Consider the following 9,603-nt stretch of genomic DNA (forward strand, 5'->3'; position numbering starts at 1 on the left):
TATTAACCATCAATTTCCGTTCGAGTTTTATCGCTTTCTGCGGTCGAATCCTTCATTAACCTTTGTTGTTTATCAAGAGGTTTTTTTTCTCCCTGTACAATCAATCGTCCTTAACCTTTCTCGACTTCTGAGGCTACATATACATTCATAATCACCGCGGCTGTGGATGATTTAATGATAAAAAGTATTTCTTTTCTTTTCTTTTCTTTTCTTTTCTTTCCTGTTTTGTCAGGTGGCATTATTCCGAAACCGTAATACGGCACCGTATTAAGCGATCACCCCATATTTAGCGGTCGGTTTTCAAAGTCCCGAAATTTCTACCCCTTAGTTACTATCATTTTCTATTAAGCGGTCTTTACTGAGTCACCTTTAAGTGAGTACCAATGGCCTGTTTGTATCGTGTCCCACTAGTAGTGAACGGAACTCAGGGGGGAAGGTTGTCTCGGGCACCCGAGACCATGAAAACGGCGCCTGAAAGCGGGAGCACTCCAAGTATAAGCTAAGTATAATCTTTCAAGTAAAATTCAATTCATATTCATATCTTGAAATCAATGTTCGTAGTATTTCTGTGCGAGTCTTTGAACATCTAGTTGACAGTTGAGACATAAAATGACGTTTTTCAACGTTTCTTCATATTAGCCCAAATCTGTGGAATCTGTTTTAAGCAGTCAACCTATTATAACTAATAATAACAAATAACAGGATATGCGTTAAGAAGGTTGATGAACAAAAAATTTGCATAAATGGATATCGTTGACTCTTTTATGTTTAACATGTGCTCTAAACCTATATTCTGTGCAAAAATTGCTCAGAAATACCAAACTTTTTAAGGCCTTTACAAGAATCGCAAAAAGTTGCTTTAAACGCCAAAAGCTACTCAAAAGTTTCCGAGTGCAATCGAGACAGGCCTTTACGTAGCATGCCATTTTTTTATTTTTTCTCCGAAGGCAGGCGCCGTAACCGTCATCATACTACATAAATATTTGATTTTTTTTAAAAAATTTACTAAGCTAGCTACGCCAGCCTGCCAAACAGCCGAAACTCGCACACATCAAGAATGTCAACTCAAGCGCCGACTATGCTATGCCATGCACGAATGGGCCTCAGCGTACCGGACTCCAAAATTCGTCAGAAAGAGGTCATCTCGGGTAGATTTCCGATTACGAAAATCCGAGTTCGCCCGATGTTGTCTTCGTGATGAAGGCCCATCAGAAATCTACCCGAGATGACCTCTGGTGTTTTAATATCCTCCTTTTGACAGATTTCGTGGAGGTGTTACTATGTTGTAGTTGTGATCGGCCATCCATGAAAAGGAGGCATCGCAAAAATTTTTTGGAGTCTGTAATATAGGTAAGCAACGGAAAAAAATGCAAATATCTTAACGCTAATACGAAGACATGAGTAAAAACGAAGTACATGTTCGTTTCCACTCTATTATGCGGGTCAAAAATGCTAAATAGGGCCTTTATCACGAGCACAACATCGGCGGAGCTCGGATTTCGTAATCGAAAATCTACCCGAGATGACCTCCTTCTGACGGATTTTGGAGTCCGGTACGCTGAGACCCATTCGTGCATGGCATAGCATGACGTCATAAAATGTTCAAACGCTATGGAAACGGAGTGAATTTTGCAGTAGTTTTCGAGTTAGCGGGTGTAGTGGAGCGGCACTGACTTTAAGTGTTAAGCGAGACGTGGTAAATAGATTTGGTTTCCGACGAACTTGACGAAATGTCCCCTAACAAAGTTCTCTGGAGTGTAGTATGCGGCACCATAAGTGGCATTATCACCGCATGGCTTGTCTTCAAATTTTTGGGAGGTAAGGGATGTGGACCGAAAGGAGCGCGAGAGGAGATCGGAGAAGTGAAAGACGAACCCAATGATCTTAACAACCCTGCGGATAAGTTGCCGCAAGAAAATGATGAAAGACTTGACAAGAGGGCAGAAGAACACGAGGAGATGCGTTATTAAGGTCGGTGTTCAAACTATTATTTTAGTTGAAATGCTCCCATTATCCTCTGATAAACGCCATCAATCTCTATATAATTAGCATTTCACAAAGTAAAACGGCAGACTTTAAGCTTTAAGTCACGTGTTGTGATTTCGGGGTAGCGTTACACGACAGCGTCCGAAGAATCGGTGGCCAGTTACACATAACTGAGGAAGATACTGAAACCCTAGTGATGCAATTTTTTCTTTAATTCAACAGATATAAAGAGCTGCCAAAGAAGAACGTATGCCGTAGCTAACATTTACTGTGTGGGAACTTATTGAGCGAAGAATTTTTTTCATAAGAGCTGATATCTCTATGCATTACTGTGTGGGAACTTATTGAGCGAAGAATTGTTAGAGCTGATATCTCTATGCATAACAACTTCCTAGCCCCAAGTCATAAGTTTTTGTTGAAGCTTTTGGAGCACTCTGCTGATAGTTTTTTTTTATGATTTACTGTGAGGTATGACTTGTCCATAAAGTAACAAACTTCTTCGGTGACAGTTATTTATTTGTGAGTAGACAACCCTTTTTCATAGGCTATCAACACATGAAATATTTTGTGTAAAAGAAAAGTTACATTCAAGGTCCGCTTTTTCAATCTTTTTGTATCTTAAGTCTCGCTCAAAGTTCTGTTGTCAATCAGAGTAAACTTTAAAGAATATCGTATTATTCGCGCGTGATTTGTTTGCGGAATAGATAATCGCTCTGTCCTAGGAAAAAGACAAATTTAACAGCTTCCGCACAATTATTTTGTGAATTATTCGCTTATAATTCTGATATTGAAGTTGTTGGCTGCATTACAAAGAATAAGACATCTAAATGGGACATCATCGAGAAGTCAAGAAAAATTCGGGAACAAACTGTAAACAGAACCGGTCATTGGGTTATTTTTAAACCGAGAGATTATTATGCAATTACATCAGAGAGGGAAATCCCCGTTCCAGCGCTGGATCCAATTCAAACGGATCAATAATTCTCTACTTTGCATTGAGCTATTTTTGATGGTTCTTTTCATCTTCCTAGAGGGAGAATGTTAACTTCGATTAAACGTTCATCCCGCCATTTCCCATGGGTGACCACTCAATACAGGGATAAGTTCATCACATTAATCACGCTAGTTCCTCACCGGATTAACATGATAACGTCGCATACGGTCTCTTGAACCCAATTCGGTCGTTTCGTTGCCACATTTGAAGACCGGCACATTTTTCTTACTAGATTTGCAGTGGTTATTGGTGCAGTTTGAGTCCCCATACGTCAAGTATCAAACGAGAGAAACCTTAAATAATTGTGTGAATCTTTCTTCGTCATGATTAAGCTCCCCTTCCCTACCCCTAGCCGGAAGCTTTATATCGTAGCAGCACATTATGCTATTCCTTGAAAGAGCAGCGCTTACCCGTAAGAAGCAGAAATCTTTTCACCAATATTACTGACTGCTTTCGATAATCTCTTCTGTTGCGTTTTTTTTTTTTTTTTTTTTCAAGAAATTTATTTGAGATCGTAATCTCTTAGTGGGATTGGTAGTCTCAAGAAAACAACGGATTTCGCGACTGAAGAAATTACGCCGTCAGTTACTGGGCCAAGCGTAAAATCCTACCGCATGTAAATAGCGACTGGATGGATTTAATAAATGAAATTACGCAGTGTGTTTACACGACTGAAGAAATTACGCCGTCAGCTAGTGGTGTGAAATAGGATTCTTAGATGGATGCTGTGTACCTGTTTCGATGCGGTCGGAGAATCTAGGATAGATCGAGAAATTCGAATCGAACCACGTTTGGTGTTTTGACCGTAATTTGGAAAGCTTTGTTTGCTAAGTGGATAAAGATAAAGCAGATGTAGTTTAGAAAATGGTTTGGATCTTTGAAATTCATAGAGATTTCGTCCATGAAAGTTATGCAAATTCACGCCTGAAATTGAAGCGAAACGTAATGTGAACTTATTGTTTACATAAGTTTGGCTAAATTTAAAAGTAAGCCAAACATAATTAACTAATTCATCACGCGCCCCAAATAGGGGCCTTCCTACGTTTTGAACGCAAACGTCACAGTATAATCTTCAATATTCAATAATATTTGTTTCCGCGACCAATTGAAAGCTAAGTTAATAACATTATTCGTGCGTGATTTGGTTTACTTGATCAGGCAAAGTGAATAATATTCCTCGCGCTTGACACGTTTTCCTTGACCAGGAGAAATAAATTAGCGTTTTAGGGAAAGAAAAAAAGGTGACGGACTCCTGTGATTATCTAAAGGGGGTAAAATTCTAAAGAAACTGTGGCACTGCGTCGGTGGGAGAACAAATGATGTTTAGTTGTTGCCAGTTGTTGTTGATGTTAAGTTGTTTGCCAGCTGCCAGGGGATTAAGTTTAGACGAAAAAAGTTTAGACGATAAAAAAAAGATTATGTGGGCAGAAATACCGGAAGTCAATTCAATTCGTTTCATTAAGTTACATAACTCCGACGTATGGCTCTTGAAAAATTCAGTAGGTTCCTTTGGATAAACGGCAAAGGTCGTCTTTAATGACATCATGTTGCTTGCGTGGACGTGCGTTTCCTGCAGTAATTTTTCACGGCTGAGCTATTTTGGAGGATGCTTGACAGCAGGTATCAAGAAATTTCGATTTCAACAAAGATCGTCGTTTCTGAAACGAAAAAATACTCTTTGATACTTCAGCGTTAAGTTTCCGAGCATTGACTTACAGATTGGGTTCGACAAGTACTTTGCGCTCAGTGATACAACTCCAAGCGACAAGGAGCCGAGCATATGACATTCGCCAGTTTAAGGGAAATAGATGATGCAACTAACGCAATGTTTCTCTTTGACATCACGGCGACTATACTGTATAACGTAAAAAATAAGCTTTGGTGGCCATATCAGTATTCTCGGAATTTGGTCTATTTTCTTTTGTAAACGCACGCGTGCAGATGAAAGGTAAAACTTATAAGTTACGTGAAGTTGCTCTCTAAAATGATTGTAGCTTCCGTTGAGGAAAGATGGGAAACCATCATTTATCAGGCTACCCATGCAGTATAAAAAGTGTCGCACGCGAAAGTAACTGAGGATATTCGACTCCTTAGTGGAAAACTGTAGTATAAGAAATTTTCAATACAAAATGGACCCAAGGCACCAGAAAAATTATGATAACTTTGAGCAACAGAAGTTAACGATCTCATTACTAAACACCATCAGTATTCGACCAGAAACACAAAGAAAGAAATTGCAAAGACAGAAAACCGAACACACTAGTGTCAAGAGTTTTTAATGACTTGTGGGCTGCGATGTCAGCCTCCATCAATTCTCGAGTAAAGTGTTGACACAATTCTCCTTATTTTAATTAAGAGAATTACTAATTTATCATTTTATGAATTTTCATCGTAGCTGTCCAGCCACCATAATTCAAGCTTCTCAGTTCAACATGATTTAGATCATTGGATCAAAGCTTTTAAAAGTAAGATTAGGGAAGGTTTATATCATATTTGCTCTGTTTGTAACAGAATACTATACAGAAAAACTGTGATCCATGCAGTTAAAAAAAACAAATGTACAACACTCAGCAAGAACTATTTACTGAGTTGTATACCCATGATTCCTTTCCGTCTTGGAATGACTTCTCACTTATACCTTGAAATAGGTGTATGCCCTTGGCCAGACTTGAGCTCACTATTTCAGTATACTAGTCCAACACCCGTAGTATCACTACCCTTGATGTCAAGGATCCAGTTTCATCCAGGTATCCCAGTTACCCTGCTCACAGAGTCTAGTTGAATAATAATTGTTAACCAAATAAAATGAAATGACATGCATTGAAATACGACATTGAAATTATCATTTTTTTTTCCTTTTGTTAATTTTTTTTAATTCCCTTTTTTTCCTCAGTGAATTCCTTCGTTTGTATCTTCTGGTTCATGGTCTTCTTTGTGGAGGAGGCAAAGTTTTTCCAGCCATGGTCCTCGATAATATCTAACAGGCGTAAGCTAAGTTTCATGGTACCGTTGTCTCCCTAGCAAATTCGGATAACTGTTCGTCTAGGGCTATCGTCTGTTCGTTTTGGGTTATCTCACTACTTTGACTTTTGTAACGCTACATTCTTGATAAATAACTTTCATCAAAAGGTTGTTAGATCCGATTGTTTGATTTGAATAATGTGGAAACATGTAAATGACTGTTATTCATTTATTAGGAGCGTGGAACAAAGAAAAAATATGACCCTCCTGCAAGGTTTCGAACCTAAAAACCCTCAAACATCCAAGCACAACATACATGTTTGAGATCTTTATTCTGAACTGGTCTTCACGTATTGTAAAATTGTGGATAAATATCCGCCTAATACGCAGTAACTTCCTTCTGACGTAAAGCAGTATCAAACCTGATACAACAGCAGATCGTCTCGAACCCGATGATAAATACTATAATAACGGCGATATGCATGATTAACGAAACTGGAACTGAAAGATAACTTGGAAGAATATTTCAGTTTCCAAATTTATACTAATGTCAATAGAACAGTCACCCATCGCAGTACAAGGATTTTAAACCTCCTTTTTGAGCATATCTCAAATGTCTAGCGTTACACTCATAGCTGAGGCTTTTGGCCATATCGTGTACAGTTTTACACGAGGTGTAACAGAGTATTACAACCCAGAGGAACCTGAGATAACGGCACGGGTTTTTGATCCTTTACTGAAGAATGGACGCGAGTGGTTTCACCATCCTGTCGACGAGGTCATTTATCAACAATACAGCTACAGAAAGGCCACGGCTTAGGACTATCTACCTTCCAGCGATGTCCGTGCGAGGCTTATCGACGCCTCTTCCGTAGAGCACCCAGAAGTACCAGACAGTCAAATAGAGGGAGATGAAGCAATGGCTTGGAAGCGACTCAGACCATCTGTTCTCCTCTCAGCTTGTCAATCAATGTACATTGGCTCTCTGATTTCATTTTTAACGTCTACCTTTGTAGGTTCAGCGTTCATACTGACATCGTACATATGTTACGAGACTGTAAACAACTGCCAATTCTACCCAAAGGAGTCTATTCCAATAAGAATACAGTGGATGAGATCGATCTCGGATATCATTGCCTGTGCCTTCCTTTACATTTGGTTCTTGGTGTATTTGCTATTTCTTTTCTGTCCGTATCAGTTAAAAGGAGTGAAAAGAAAACTATTTTTAGTCTGTTGTGTGACGTACTGCTTGGATTCACTTTATCGCTTGGGTCTTCAAGTCCTGAATATATCTTATTCTAATCTATCTTCAGTGCAGAAGACTCCTATAAATATTTTGTTCGTCACGAACAATTGCGTCCAGGCATATTTATTGACTAAACATTTCCGCCCTACAACGAAGAAAGGACAGCTGATTTTGTTCCTTCAACTGATAGTACCTGCTTATTTTTGTTTGTTTCTAGCCATTCCAGTGGCATCGTTGATTTATCCAGCTTACAATAAACAAGACAATGAAGGGAAATTACTAATTGCTCTATTTGCTCCTCTCATTGGAGTCGTTCTCAAAGTCATCTCACGAATTTTTGTTCAGCGGTTATGCAATATTACCCATCCGGGATATTCGTATGTCTTACTGGCGCCGTTGTATTGCGCTTCGGCGGTTATGTTCCGCATTTTACAAGCGGAACTAGATAGCTTAAAGTCCATCGCTATTATTGGGATTATTCACGGCGCTGCAGAGGTGATAGAACGAAGCACCATGGTTGCAATTGATCATCTCTGCCATGCGATTCTGAAAAGAGAATCAACTCCTTGGGGAAGTTTTCGCACTCCTCGCCGTGAGAGACTAATGGCTGATATCGCCATCATGAGCATGTTGTATGAATCAATTGCTATAGTGTCTGTAAACGGCGTTTTATACTTGTATCAAATGATATACAAAACGAAACCTTTGTAAATTTACTCAAGTATTTTGCCATTTTCACTTCTGTTCCACTGGCGATCGAGTGTTTCTTTATCACCCTATCGATTATGATCGCTACACGCTATCAGAATATGCCTATCATGGCCATATGGCGAAGAAGATGGAAAAGACCTATAGTTCTGGCAATTATTACATCAGTGTCTGTAGCAAATTGGACCAGTACAAACCTTTTGGTGATTGTCCATCAGCGCTTTGCTGAAGACTCGCCAAATCAGCCTTGTAAAATGCCGTTTAGTTAAGTTGGCATATGATTACCACCTTTGCTTCCTCAAAATAGGATACTTCGTAGATGCATTTTGTTTTGTTTTTCGTCAGTTTTCTATTCTCGACTGCATGCTTCTAGGACAGGTAGTGAAATAAGCTTCATTTGTGAAAATAAATAACGAAAGAGGGCAAATAAAATCTTGAGTTGGGTCTGTGAAACCGTGATGATGACTGGCACGCCTTTTAGTCAGCCAAAAGGCATCCTGCAGCGGTTTAAAATTATTTTTGTAAGTAACGTCACGCCAAGACTTGAGGTTCTTCTAGCTAAATGGTGGCAGGCACAGTTCTTTAAGGTGTGGTTGTTAACAGAATTCATTTGTCAAACAGGGCATCGGTTTTACCAGTTTGGATCTAAAATTGGGTTTGGTTTTCCATTTCACCTGAACTCGGTGTCTTGAATGGTGCGTGGAGAAAAAGGAGCAGAAATTATGCAGGAACAGAAATTGTGACTGATTATGCAACCCGCTGTGAAATTATTGCTTCTGAAATTTGTACACGTTCGCATCTCACTAATTAAAAGCAGCCATTATACTTGTTATCCTGTGACTTAAATTCGTCGCTGTCGATGTTACAGCTGAGTTCTGGACCAAGAAGTCGGGTCGAGTGTCCGGCATGACTACGCTCTGGATTTTTAGGGTCATGTCTGCGGAGGGAAGGTAAGGCGGTTTTGATAAGGATGCCGCACTCTCCCCATGCCAAATCTTCTTGAAATTACCTTCTCCCCCTGGAAAAGGTTTCGTGTTTAGAATCGAAACTCCTTAAAATTATACATAAGCATACTTCTAATGGTGTTGTCTTGCTGATATCAAACAACACTAACAACCCTGTATTGCTGATCACACGACAAACATAGCATGTGAAATGAAAACCAAAGAGTAAAAGGAAAAGTAAAGAAATGTCTTATTCCTCAAATTGTACAGCTTAAAAAATTACTGAAAGTTACAGCCTTGATGATGAAAAGAAAAATTGTTTTTTGCGAGCTTTTACAACACGTAAATCAAATAAAAATTGTAAATAAAGCGCCCCTAAAAACGATGAAAAGATAAATGGTGCAAAGTTCTCGTGAAAGACACCGGGGAACAATGTCAGTATCTGAGCAACTACGCACCTACCCCTTCCCTAACTCAACAACAGTCAACTGATAACAAGCAAGGGTTAATGTCGGGTTAAGGGGGGGGGGGGTAGGTACGCAATTGCTCTGACTCTGGCTATGACCTCGAACAAATATGTATGTCGTTATAAATTAACACAATGTTACGAATAACAGATAATTTGGTGTTAACAACTGAGTTGAAAACATAAATTGGCCACCGTAAATAGTGTAAAGGCTGACGTTTCGAGCGTCGGCCCTTCGCCAATCGCTCTGACGAAGGACTAAGATCAAAATGTCAGCTTTTAACCTCTTTACGGTGGC

At 39.4% G+C, this 9,603-nt stretch overlaps 1 pseudogene; it reads left to right on the forward strand.

Moving 5' to 3' along the window:
• Window positions 1–6,393: 6,393 nt before the first annotated feature.
• On the forward strand, window positions 6,394–8,164 carry LOC131774177 (uncharacterized; annotated as a pseudogene).
• Window positions 8,165–9,603: the final 1,439 nt, after the last annotated feature.

The sequence above is a fragment of the Pocillopora verrucosa genome, chromosome 8 (assembly GCF_036669915.1).
Source record: "Pocillopora verrucosa isolate sample1 chromosome 8, ASM3666991v2, whole genome shotgun sequence".
Classification (NCBI taxonomy): domain Eukaryota; kingdom Metazoa; phylum Cnidaria; class Anthozoa; order Scleractinia; family Pocilloporidae; genus Pocillopora; species Pocillopora verrucosa.